The following is a 13,878-nucleotide window of genomic DNA, read 5'->3' as shown; positions in this document are numbered from 1 at the left end:
CCAAATCCCAGACAGATTTTTACTTCAGTTCCCTAAATGGCCCCCTCATAACCCTGGGTTTAGCAGGCCAATGCTCAAACCACTGAGCTATCCCTCCCCCCAGATACCCATATGGCTCCATCAGGATCTTTTTAATGACCTGAAAATCAAAAAGGAATCCTACAAAAAGTGGAAACATGGATAAATTGATAAGGAAGAGTAGAGAAAAACAGCAGAAGCGTGTAGGGACAAAATCAGAAAAACTAAGGCACAAAATGAATTACACCTGGCAAGGGACATAAAAGGCAATAAGAAGAGGTTCTTTAAATATGTTAGGAGCAAGAGAAAGATGAAGAAAAGTGTAGGTCCTCTACTTATTAGCTCTCCTTCCCTGTTAACGGATAACATTAAGAAGGTAGAGATGTTTAATGCCTATTTTGCTTCAGTCTTCACTAAAAAGGTTAATGATGACCAGATCCTCAACACAATTAATATTGACAACCGGGGGAAGGAATGCAAGCCAAAATAGGGAAAGAACAGGTTGAAGAATATTTAGATAAGTTAGATGTATTCAAGTCAGCAGGGCCTGATGAAATTCATCCTAGGATCCTTAAAGAACTAGCCAAAGCAATCTCAGCACCATTAGCAATGATATTTGAGAACGCCTGGAGGATGGGAGAGGTCCCAGAAGATTGGAGAAGGACAAACATAGCACCTGTCTTTAAAAAGGGGAACAAGGAGGACACAGGGAGTTGTAGTCAGCCTAACTTCAGGAGCTGGAAAGATACTGGAGCAAATTATTAAACAATCAATTTGTAAGCACCTGGAGTATAATAGGGTTATAAGGAATAGTCAGCATGCTTTTGTCAAGAACAAATCATGCCAAACTAACTTAATTTCCTTCTTTGATAGGATTACTGATCTAGTGGATGGCGGGGAAAGAAAGCAATAATGTGATACACCTTGATTTTAGTATGGCTTTTGGCACACTTCTGCATGGCATTCTCATAAGCAAACTAGAGAAATGTGGTTGAGATAAATTTACTATAAGGTGGGTGCACAACTGGTTGAAAGACTACACTCATGTGCCAACAATGCCCCTCTGCTATGTACATCGGCCAAACTGGACAATCCCTACGGAAAAGGATAAATGGACACAAATCAGATATTAGGAAGGCAATATACAAAAACCTGTAGGAGAACACTTCAGTCTCCCTGGACACACAATAGCAGATCTTAAGGTGGCCATCCTGCAGCAAAAAAACTTCAGGACCAGACTTCAAAGAGAAACTGCTGAGCTTCAGTTCATCTGCAAATTTGACACCATCAGCTCAGATTAAACAAAGACTGTGAATGGCTTGCCAACTACAAAAGCAGTTTCTCCTCCCTTGGTATTCACACCTCAACTGCTAGAAGAGGGCCTCATCCTCCCTGATTGAACTAACCTCGTTATCTCTAGCCTGATGCTTGCATATTTATACCTGCCTCTGGAAATTTCCACTACATGCATCCGACGAAGTGGGTATTCACCCACGAAAGCTCATGCTCCAAAACGTCTGTTAGTCTATAACAGGGGTCTGCAACCCGCGGCTCCAGAGCCGCATGCGGCTCTTCAGCCTCCTTGTTGTGGCTCCCTTCGGCCTTGACAAAAGAAAAAAAAAGAAAAAAAAAGAATAACGGTTATTTATTAATTTAATTTTTATTTATATATTATTTTATTTTTGTTTATTTTGTTGCACAGTTATCTTGGAGTTCGAGGTGATACTTTAACATCGAATTTTTAAAACGTTTTTATAATTTGTCAATTAAAATATGCGTCACATCCACGTCTATAGCCCTCGCCTTTACCTGCAGGTGGCTTCTTGAGTGTGTGACCCCCGCGGTAAGCTAACCATGAATACATCCAAAAAAAGAAAAATCTCAGAAGAAAATAGAGAGTTTAATTCTGCATGGACAGATTCCTTTGCCTTCACTGCCAATGACGCTGGCTTACCTGTGTGCTTGATATGTGGCGAGAAATTAGCAAACAACAAAAAATGTAATGTTGAAAGACGTTTTCAAAACAAGCACTCAGCATTTTCTGAAAAGTACCCAACTGAAGATGGGCGAAAGAGCGATTTTGGAACTACTACGGAAAGTTGAGCAGAGCAAACATACTTTCAAGAAGTGGATCAACTCTCCAAACTCAACTACAGCTGCTAGTTTTGTGGCAGCTCATGAGATCGTAAGGAGGGGGAAGCCGTTCACAGACGGAGAATACATGAAAGAATCGTTCATAAAAATATCAGAGCATCTATTCTCCGAATTCAAAAACAAACAAGAAATTATTCAGAAAATTAAAGAAATGCCTCTCTCTGCAAAGACCGTCAAGGACAGGACCATTAAAATGGCAACAAACATCACCAGTAAGCAAATTGATGACATCAATTCAGCTCAAGCATATTCAATTGCCTGTGATGAGTCGAGTGATGTAAACGATATTGAGCAGACAGCACTGTTATGCAGATATGTGAACTCTGATGGGCCGCAGGAAGAACTGATTGAACTTATACCGCTAAAGGGCCAAACGCGGGGACAGGACATTTGTGAGGCTGTTTTGAGTTGTCTAAAAGCCAAAGGAATAAACACCACTCACCTGGTGTCAGTGTCTACTGATGGTGCACCCAGTATGAGAGGAGCACAGAAGGGCTTTGTGAATTTACTTCAAAAGTCGCTGGATCGAGAGCTGATGACGTTTCACTGCATCTTGCACCAAGAAGCACTGTGCGCTCAAACATTCCCCCCTGAATGTGTGGAAGTGATGAACCTCGTTATTAAGATAGTGAACAAAATAATTGCAAACGGGTTAAACCACTGACAGTTTTGTTCATGGTTAGATGAAGTCGAGAGCGCATATTTGGATCTCCTGCTGCACAACAGAGTTCGGTGGCTGTCAAGGGGAGACGTGCTGAAACGCTTCGCTGCTTGTCTGGAACATGTGAAAACCTTCTTGGAAAGCAAAGGCCTCAGCTATCCCAAACTGGGAGACCTCGATTGTCTGGAAAAGTTTTATTTCATGGTGGATATGACAAGTCACTTAAACACGCTGAATAAAAATCTCCAGGGAAAGGGAAGCACGGCCCTGCAGTTGCTGGAGGATGTTCTGGCGTTTGAGCACAAGATGAAAGTGTTTGCCAGAGATGTACAGAGAGGTACGCTCTCTCACTTCCCCTCCCTGAGAGAGTTCAAAGAAGAGAACAATCACATAAATTGTGATTATTTACACCGTGCAATTATGGCAATGCAAGCTGCATTTGGAGAAAGATTCAGCGAGTTCAGAAAGGAAAAAAACACTGTCCTTCCCTGTCACACCGCTGGACATCGACCCATCCCTGCTGAACATATCCGCATTCACAGGGATAAGTCAGCCCGATCTTGAAATTGAACTGGCCGACATAGCGGATAAAGACTTATGGGTGTCCAAGTTCAAAAGCCTGACAGCGGATCTCGAAGAAGTCGCCCGTCAGAAGGCCACTCTCGCTAAAGAGCACAAATGGAATGATATTGACAACCTCCCCAAACCCGACAGTCTTGTTTTTGAAACATGGAGTGCCATTCCCGACACGTATATGAACATGAAAAAGTATGCATTTGGAGTCCTGTCCATCTTTGGCTCAACATACTTATGCAAGCAAGTTTTCTCGAGCATGAACTTAATAATGTCCAAATATCGCTCCCGCCTCACAAATGAGAGCCTACAGTCCTGTGTGAAGATCAAAGTCACATCTTACAGCCCCGACACAGGGAAGATCAGCATTGAGCTTCAGAAACAGAAGTCACATTAAACAGGTGAGAACACTAGCATTTAATAGGCTATTATTATTCAGAAAAAACCATTTATTTCAGACCCGGAGCTGATGTAGTTTTTTATTGTATGTTCAGGTGCTTCGGTTGATTGCTGGCCGAGAAAGAAACCCAAAGAGGATGAAAGCACACTGAAATGGACTTGTCAAAAAACGTTCCTAATTTTATGTTTACTTTTTTAAAACTGCTAAGCTGCAACTATATGTTTTTTTATATTAAAGTGGGCTACATTTTATTTTAATTTTACACAAATACGGGAAGGACTCAAAAAGGCCTGCATAGTTCAGTGTTTAATTTATTTCAAAGTAGGCCTACACATGCACACTGCACTTCTGTTTGTTGTATTCTGTTGTTGTAACAGGTAAAATTAAAAAAAGATTAAAACAAGATTAAAACTTTTAAAAGTTTATAAGCAGTGTTATGTTTTGCGGCTCCAGACTATTTTTCTTTAGTGGAAGAGGGGGCAAAATGGCTCTTTTGATAATAAAGGTTGCCGACCCCTGGTCTATAAGGTGCCACAGAACTCTTTGCTGCTTTAACACAGCTACCCCTCTGATACTCAAAGAGTAGTTATCAATGGTTTGCGGTCAGATTGGGAGGGTTTTTCTAGTGGGATCCTGCAGGAGTCGATCCTGGGTCTGGTACTATTTGATATTTTTATTAATGATTTGGATAATGGAGTACAGAGTATCCTTATAAAATTTAAAGATGACACCAAGCTGGGAGGGGTTCCAAGCACTTTGGAGGACAGGTTTAAAATTCAAAATGACCTTGACAACTTGGAGAATTGGTCTGAAATCAACAAGATGAAATTCAATAAAGACAAGTGCAAAGTTCTTCACTTAGGAAGGAAAAAATCAAATGCACAACTACAAAATGAGGAATAACTGGCTAGGTGGTAGGACTGCTGAAAAGGATTTGGGGGTTATAATGGACCACAAACTGAATATGAGTCATCAATATGAAGCAGCTGCAAAAGAGGCTAATGTGATTCTGGGGTGTATTAACAGGAGTGTTGTATGTAAAACAAAGGAGGTAATTGTCCCGCTCTATTCAGCACTAGTGAGGCCTCAGGTGGAGTACTGTGTCCAATTCTGGACACCACAATTTAGGAAGGATGTGGACAAATTGGAAAAAGTCCAGGGGAGACCAACAAAAATGATAAAAAGTTTAGAACAGCTGACCTATGAGGAAACATTAAAAAAACAGGGCATGTTTAATCTTGAGAAAAGAAGACCGAAGGGGAACCTGATAACTTGTCTTCCATGTGGTAAGGGCTGTTATAAAGAGAACAGTGATCAATTGTTCTCCATGTCCACTGAAGGTCGGACAAGAAATATTAGGTTCAATCTGCAGCAAGGGAGAGTTAGAAAGTTTTTCATAATATCTAACCTAACTAGAAGGGCAGTTAAGCTTTAGCCTAGGCTTCCAAGGGAGGTCGTGGAGTCCCCATCATGGGAAGCTTTTAAAAACAAGTTGGAAAAGGCCCTATCAGAAATGGTCTAGGTTACTTGATCTTGCCATGGCACAGGGGGCTGGACTAGACTTCTCGAGGTCCCTTCCAGCCCTATGTTTCTATGATTCCTCACATTTGTTATGCTCTAGGAGGAAGCCCATGAATAGACTGACATCATCAAGTAGTCCTATGTAATCTCCTTATTCTGCTTAATTGGTATTTTTAATTAAAAGCTACATGCAGTATTATTTTCTGAGGTCACGAAGAGGGTGCATAATGAACGGGTACTAGATTTTCAGAAATTTATTTGCAAATCAAGTCTTTCTTAGACTAAAAAAAAAATCAAGCTGAGCAAGATACCTTTTGTATATTTAAATCTATGCAGTAGTCTGATGGTGGGTGCATATGAAAGTAAGTGAACACAGGTGGTTATTTCCATAGCCTCTTTTTTTTGTGCAGCTCGTTAAAAAAAAGATGGGGAAAGGGGCGGTAGCAGGAGCACGTGGAGCTGAAATATATCATCACTTTGTGTAGGCCATGCTATTGACCTCTCCATTTTAAGCACTGAAGCTATGTTTAAATTTGGTTTCGGATAAACTGTGTTTTTCGTCTGAGTATATCAAGCTAAACAAGCTATCTGTATGAAAAGAAAAGAAAAGAAAAGAAGGCTGAATAGAGTTTGCTGGAACCAAAAATAAAATTCATCTCCACAGTGAGACCAAGTGGAGAAAATTTTAACCCCCTCCCCCAAATAATTTGTTTTGAGAGAGCTCTAAGTGACTGAAAAAGAGCAATGATAGTGTTATAAAGGAAGATGCCTTTCACCTTGCTCTATAGAGGTTACTACTATTCCCAATATACAACAGCCAAAGCCAGTATGTTTGTCTGTGTCTAGCCTCTGTGCCTCACTTGACATCAACAAATGAGATGACAGTAAACTAGTTGAGGGGAGATTAACTTCCTGTGATCTCACAATCCCATTACCACCACCACTCTCTCATGGAGAAAAGGAGAGGGAAAAAAAAGAGAGGGTCTCACAATTTTAACACCCCCATATGCTAATAAGCCATCTAAAAAAGAAGAAAAATGAGAGAGGCGGGATAGATGCTGAAGAGCAGTCTTCTGGTGTCGCAATTCCACAAATCTTTGAATTTTTTGTTTTGTGTGAGCCAGTAATCTTCTACTTGTACTGTTTGAGAAGAATCCCTTTTCTCCTGAATTTTTTAAACTGATGCTGTAGATTGTTGAACTGTCACTATGTTCACTTTTCTATGCTATTTTCCTATTTATTTGTCCATTTTTACAAGATGTGGTTCCACTGGGATGCCATCAGTAGGTAATTTTACACAGTGCTATGCAGAAGGCGGCTCACAGTTGGGTGTGACCTGCTGAATATCCTAGGAGGCAATGGGATGAGTTAGGTTATCTGTTAGATTTTTCATTTTAGGCTAGATTCTGGTTCCAGGCTAGAGCCAAGCATCATTTCTCCCCAAATAAGCGTAAAAACTGTGTAAATGATCACACATATGCTGGCTGACCATGGTCCCGCCAACAAAGTTGTGTCACAGCGTGCAAAACCTGAGCAGAGGAGGTTGTAGGCAGATCAGAGAGGCAATCTGCTCATAAATATGCAGATCAGACCTTCAACGATTACCACCACTCGGAAATATACCTACAGGATACAGAGTGCTTCTCTACATATTCAAAGACAATACAGAACCACGATGAAATAGTTTTCCTCCTCATCACAGCTCTGAAAGATGGTGTTTATGTGAAGCCAAAGACAAAAAAAAATAATTCTTAATTCCTGTGATTTAACAGAAGTAGTGTTCTCAGTCTTAAGGAGTAGTGGGGTAATATATGCTAACTTTATAGTGTCTGTTTATGGTACCTTGACTTCTAGAATGCAGGGTGAGAGCATTGATCTCGATAGCTGAGTTTAAAATGGAAAAGAAAATGGGATTATATAAGACAAAAGTCATCCACAAAATGATGATGTAATAGTGTAAGCCTTAGGTCACTGGGGTTTTTTGGGAGGGGGATCTTTTCATCTCAGTGAGGAAGTCTTTCACATGAAAAAATTAAAATAAAAAACCCCCAGCAATACTTCAAAAGTAGAAGTGATGGCTGTTCGGCTTATCATCGCTTGCAAGACTGGTTATGGTAATCATACAATGTATGCCAAGCACACTACATATTCCAAGCTACCTGAAAATAATTAAATAGTTCATAAACAACCTTCCCACAGCTGTTTCAATGCCCACAGTGTTTCTATTGATTACACAAAGATATATTTTTTAAAAAATTCCCCAAGAAGTAAAACTGAGGTCACATATACAGAAAATATAGAGAATCACTCTATTTATTTGTGGATCCTAAATACAAATCCTATCTCTTTATCTTAAGGGCTCCCTTGACAAGTGTAACTCACTTCGTGGCCCATGCCTGCAGTTTGAAAATCACTCTCTTGATGCCTAAGACTACACAATTAAAAAGTTAACTGTGCTTATAACTAGGACTCCTGGTTGACGGTGACTCCTTAGCCACATTATGGTTCTGATTTTCAGCATGCTAAGCACCCATCACTCCAATGACATCTATGGGAGCTCAGCACCTGTGAAAAATCAGGGCCTAACTGCTGTGAGATATAGGGTGTTGGAAAGAACTAGCAGCAATGTTCAGCAAATTCTTTTCTTCTCCTCTCAAATACATTAGTATGGAAATAGTGGATAGTAGGTTAGTGTATCTCAATCAGTGTTTATGAAAATAACAGTGTAAGCAGGAGGAAAAGGAAATGGTGAATAAGGTAGAGGAAAAAATGGAAGTGAGGAAGGTCAGAAGGTTATTTATATTTTTACAATATCTTTAAAATAAAGTTCCACCTATGGAGAAAAATGTGGCAGAGCAAACTTTTCAGCACACAGGAAGATAGGAATGAGGTCATCTATCCAGTATCCTGTCTCTAACCTCTCTCAGTGCCAGATGCTAGAGACATCCACATTAATATTTGGCAAGCCTAACTTGAGAGTCTCATAGACCGATCTAAAAAGCTATGTGTTACTACTATCCACCACAAACTTTCCTTTTTGTTAAAGCAGCACTGTATGAAAGAGAAGGGAAATCTACGCTAGAAGTAGGGAAGCTGAAACGATAGGGCATACAATTATTTGTGACAGATTGAGCCAAGGATGAAACTTGATATAATGTACAATGTCACAGCTTATCTTTCTCCTGGTTTCTCAAAACATTGCATTTAAATGTGTGTGTCATGAGTGTGCAAAATCAACTTGTTGGCTTGTCAACTGGACTGCACAGGTGCTAACACTAGCAGTGTACGAAAGGGGCCACTCACTCAAAGCAGAGGCTTGTAGGGTGCTATCTTAAGGCCTATGCAAGCTTCCAAATCCTGTGGAAGGAAGTTCTACATTAGGATAACATGGCAGGGAACGTTTCACTGGTGGGTCTTTCTATCCCCCTACAGCACTGGTTTCTCTATGGTTCTTTACTAGGGCTTGTCCAAAAAAACCCAAAATAGTTCAATTGAAATGGTTTTTTGAATGGGAAATTGAGCATGACAAAACAATGTTTTTCATTAAAAATTTCTACTTATGGCAGAAAATTTTGACTTTATGTTGAAAAACCAAACACTCAAAAACTGAGACATTTTCTGTTTTCAACCAAAACATCATGCTGAAAACCAACACACTTCACTCTGGGAAATGCTGCTGTGGTTCCTCATGGAAGTCTTCATGCTCCTCTGAGTCAGATCCCCACTTGCACTACACTTCCTATGATGCACCAGGGTCAGGGACTGTGGTCAAGATGGGAGATCATAGTGCAGACTGGGAGATGTAGTCTCGTTAGGCCGCCTGTCCCATAGAGGAGAATGGGGGCAATAATGCACCCAAACTCAATTCCCAGGAGGCACTGCAGAAGCATTCTGAATCAAATGTTTTGTTATTTTTTAATTTTCATAAACAACAATTTGTCTTAATTTTTTTATTTTAATTTCTAAATTAAAAAACAAAACAACCCAACCTCTATGCCTGACCACTCTTGCCCTCTGAAGGAGTCCCGGAGACTTCTGCTGCCAACTGTGGAGCCAACCGCATTAGAAAGAGATAGGGGACCCAGCAATGGGGATATTAAGTGTGAGCTCCTACCAAAAACATGGTGCTTGTGCAAAGATAAGATGAAGGATTGCAAGGAGCTCAGTTGCTGCAGTTCAACTTCCTTTTCCCGGGGGCATTTCTTCAGCCCATGGACCTGACCCTTGCTGGCTGCCAGCTCAGTTTCAGAGCTTGCCGACTCTTATTCTCCACAAAGTTAAAAGGGAACATGACAAATTGTCCTGACATCACCAAGCACTGGCATATTGTTTTTTAGGTTTAGGTATAAAACCAGCTACTGATACATCACCTACAAAGCATCATTTTAATACAGGCCCCAATCACATGGAAATGCATACCCCAAATGTAGTGCCATTGAAGTTTTATGAGCTCTCTTGCAGGATGTAATGGTTACAAGTAGTAAAGTGTGTGTGTGTGTATATATATATATATATATATATACACACACAAGCAGATTCTCAGCAATCTGCTTCATGCTTTAACAGCTCTTCAACTAAAATAACCTGCGGCATGCTACACCGCTCAACACAATGTAGTGTCTGAAAGGGACACATTACAGCAAGAATCTCTTCTGGCCAGTTAGGAGTCAGAGGCCTATTTGGGAGGGAGTCTGGCCTGCTGGGTAAACTGAGTCACAGGTTATTGATTGGATGCTTTCATGAGGAGTCACATCCTGAGACAATGTGAGAGTTGGGGTAGGCCCAGTGAGAAGTTTAGCTGGGAAGGAAACATGGAAAGTGATGGTATCCCGAGAAAACCTTGGTATGCTAAAGACAAGCAAGCAACATGAAATGCTTTCTGTTACTAAAGAACTACAGATTATAGCTTTGGACAGTAAATATGGAAAATGTTTAAGGAAACAGATAACACTAGAGAAAATTAGGACACAGTTTAACTGATGAAGGGAGTGAGCAGAACATTTTTCCCCTCCCCATACCTGCCCCAAAGGCCCCTAACCCACATTGGAGGAGAACAGGAGGAGCAGCAAGCTGACAGATGGGTGGAACTTTGAAGATGCTGCCAGTCACTGTTCCACATGCCCAGACAGGGTGGAGGGGCTTCCTGCAGTGAAGGTGGCAATTTGGCAGCTTTCCCCAAGGGTGCCCCCCTCTTATCTTGCTTCTCCTCCACCACCGCCTTACAGAACATCTCTTGAAGCTGTTGATTCTTCCCTTGTGAGGGCAACAGCTCTGGTGGGGTCCCTTAGACTTGTGCCCCCCCCCCCCGGCCTGCCCAAGAACCATAGAGGCACCTGCAGTGGATTTACATCCCTGAGGGTGCGAATCAGGAACTCATACAATTGACATCCACTGAATGGAAACTGAGTGAGCAGATTGCTAACAAGATGAGAAAAGCCATCCATGGATGCAGGGCTATCAAGTAAGGAGACCACACATGGGGGGTGGGAGGAAAGGCAGGCTACAAAAGGGGGCCCAATTATCCTCCAATTGAAACCAATGGTAATTTTGTTGATGATATGGGAACAGGAACAGGCCATATTGCAGTTCTGCTTCTGCACTCTGCCTTGGGTGGTGCCTGTAATGCGGGGAAAATCCCAGGGCTTTCATAGGAATTAAAACAACTATGTTTTGCAGTGCCATCTCCTTCATTTCTACACTAGTCAGAATAATCATACTGTTGGCCAGCAGCTGGTTCCCAGAATGTGTTATTAACAGACCTTAAAAAATGAAAAAGCTCAGGAAGTCTTTTAAATAAAAGAATCTCAAATCTCTCAGCTCTTAAGTATTTAATACCCCATCCAGATTGAATTAAATCTCTTTACTCTTTCTGGCTTTAACAAATAATTTAAGTATTTTTCAATCAATATTCAGCAAAATAGTGCATTACCAGTGATTTTCTTTCTAGAAGTGTTAACAACATTCATCTCCTCTCCCCTCACCTAAAACATTTTGCTTCTGTAGTGTAGACACAAACTCAGCTGGCAAAAATCAATTCATTCCCACTTTATTATTGTCCCAGCTTCTCACCACCTACTTAACTCATAGCAGAGTATCTTGTCTCTCTATAAATTTAAGCACATAAACCACGGTGAAAATCAGGTCAGGCTGTAACTTTTGAAAACAAGTCTACAAGAGGTGAGGAGACAGAATTTCCTGGCTAGCTGATGTAACACTTTATAAATAGATGAACAATCACTCTGAGAGCCTGTTTTTCTTGTAAAGAGGGGAGGGGAAAAAGAACCTGCTTTCCTACCCTTGTTCAGGTGTCTGGATCAGATCCTCTAGGAAGGTAGGACGTAGCTGTCCTAGTTTGTGTGTGTTCTCTAGCCAGGTTTCCACAAACACACACGTAAATTACACAGAGGCTCCACTTATCAGCACAGCTGGCGTTTCATGCCTCCGTCATGTTCCTGCAGCACACCCAATTCCTTTTGAAGTTTTAAGTCCTTCAGTCTCCCACCGTGTATCAATCCAAAGTACAGGCTGAACCTTTTCCCTCTCAGATTTCTACCAAGTGAACAAATAAAAGCTGATAAAGATCTGAGCTCCTGTTGAAACAGAATGCGTGTGTCAGCCTTCAGAAAGCCTAAATAAAAGATGGGATCTGCCAGTGTCTGGTATGTAATGAGTAAACTCCTCCTCTTGGCTGGCAGGGGGAGGGTGTTGGAAAGATAGAGTGACTGTGACCAGATTGACTTCCTGCTTGGGTGAATTAGTATTTTCAGCAGTGTTGTACACAAACACCCATGCATGTACACAGACTCTTAAAACAAAGGCTGCTCCAAGTACACAAGAGCCAAAATGCAGTGATATTTTTAACCAAAACTTTCTTTAAATCAATTAAGTAACTACCATGGGCTTCAAATCAAAATCTGATTAAAACAGATAGGATAACAGTTGCAGTTTCAGTGATTACAAGATTCTCCTTCACTCTGGAGCTTCTGCGGACAAAGCAGTCGGGTAGTGATGCTAAAGTTATGGTTGAGGAGGGGAGGCCCTTTCATTTCAACTTTTAATTTTCAGGCTCTTACAGCTTTTCAGAACTTTACCCTCAGTCTGATTGTGTGTCTTTAGCTGTGTGCGTGCAGTTATTCTCAGTCCAAAGGTAAACTCTCCAGGAAGTTTAATAGCATGTACCATAGTACAAATTGCTGCATGCATGCCAGGAGGGAGTTACAGTTGCCATTGGAAATCATAACCTTTCCTGAGTTTATTTTTATTACATTTTCAATCGTAATGTGCCATTATCAACGCTTTTAACATCAAATTATATTAAAGACTACCCAAGTTCTAGTTCCCTCTCCCTCAGTTTCTTTCAAATTCAAATCTTAAATATTGCAATGAAGCTGTTGGTTCATCATTGGATGGATACATCCTCTTTCCTCAAATGAGCTGCTGGGTGGAAAAGACTGGGTCACATGAAATTCTGGGAGGGCCACAGACCCAGCTCAGCTTCAAGTCAATAGAGGGCACTATGTTACCAGGAAGAGGAAGTGTTGTCATTAGGGTAAGAGAATCAGGCAAACAGCAGACTGGGCTGAGACTGCTGATCATCCTGTATCTTGTTCTCCTACCTGCCTCAGCCTAAAAGATACCAAGTTTTGTGCCACTGCTCAGAAAGGACATATTGAACACAAATCAGAGTCTATGGTCATAGACAATTTATTTGCAAATATGCAAATCAGTTAATTAAATTTGCCTAAAATATCTCAGGGAGCCGCACAAATCTTGGCACCTATGGGCTGGGGGGCTGTCTGCAGAGGGAAGGCCAGGAGGGTGAACCTGCAAGCAGGAGACATGAGCCAACCACTAAAGCTGGATGATAGGAGGACAACAGAGAGCTGCCCCTCAGTGAGACCAATGAAGAGAATGTCCTCTGTCAGTGGGATCTACAGGTAAATGCTGAATTGCCTCCTAAGAGGTCTGGACTAAAGGAACCCCCAGTTGCAAGCTTGGGAAGCCCCACAGGGCAATGTGTCTCTTTCTCTTCTCCTCTTCTCAGCTGCGGTGGGGTGGTCAAGGTAGGTTACTCATCTTTTCTGCCAGTGCTCACATGCGTATTTAGCAATAGTCCTTTTTCTCCCATGAAATATACACAAGAGTCACTCCAGCTTTTGCAGCAGAGTTTATGATACACAGAGCACACTACCAAATATCCAAAAGGGACTAGAATACCACAGCACTATATGGACACCCTCTAGTGCAGGGGGTTACATTGTATTATTCCCAAAGAGTTCTACAAGGCTCCACAGTACTACACCATGATATGACACATTTTGTTTTCCTGCCAGGAATGAAGAAGTTATTGGAAGAGCATTTGCAAAAGTATCTCCAGTGATTTGAAAACCAACCTATGCCACTGTCCTTATATTGTCATTATCAGGCCTGCTTGATGAACTGCAACCAGTATTGTCAACTCACAATTTTTTGTGAGTTTGTGATATTTAGTGTTTTCAGTAAATCTCCAGTTTCTGGAATCATGTGATCACGCGAGACTCTCACCTTTCTT

The 13,878-nt window shown here is 41.3% G+C and overlaps 1 protein-coding gene across 1 annotated transcript in view; it reads right to left on the bottom strand.

Moving 5' to 3' along the window:
* The window catches only part of PIK3CB (phosphatidylinositol-4,5-bisphosphate 3-kinase catalytic subunit beta), a 224,566-nt gene extending 212,626 nt beyond the window's left edge, over window positions 1-11,940 (bottom strand). Inside the window, exon 1 of the mRNA XM_039488094.1 lies at window positions 11,623-11,940. The gene's annotated coding sequence lies outside the window, so the exon portion shown is untranslated. The remainder of the gene's footprint in view (window positions 1-11,622) is intronic.
* Window positions 11,941-13,878: the final 1,938 nt, after the last annotated feature.

Source organism: Mauremys reevesii, linkage group 9 (genome assembly GCF_016161935.1).
Source record: "Mauremys reevesii isolate NIE-2019 linkage group 9, ASM1616193v1, whole genome shotgun sequence".
In the NCBI taxonomy this organism is placed as follows: Eukaryota; Metazoa; Chordata; order Testudines; family Geoemydidae; genus Mauremys; species Mauremys reevesii.
The sequence above is the reverse complement of the archived record's forward strand: the minus strand, read 5'-3'. Positions and strand labels throughout refer to the sequence as shown.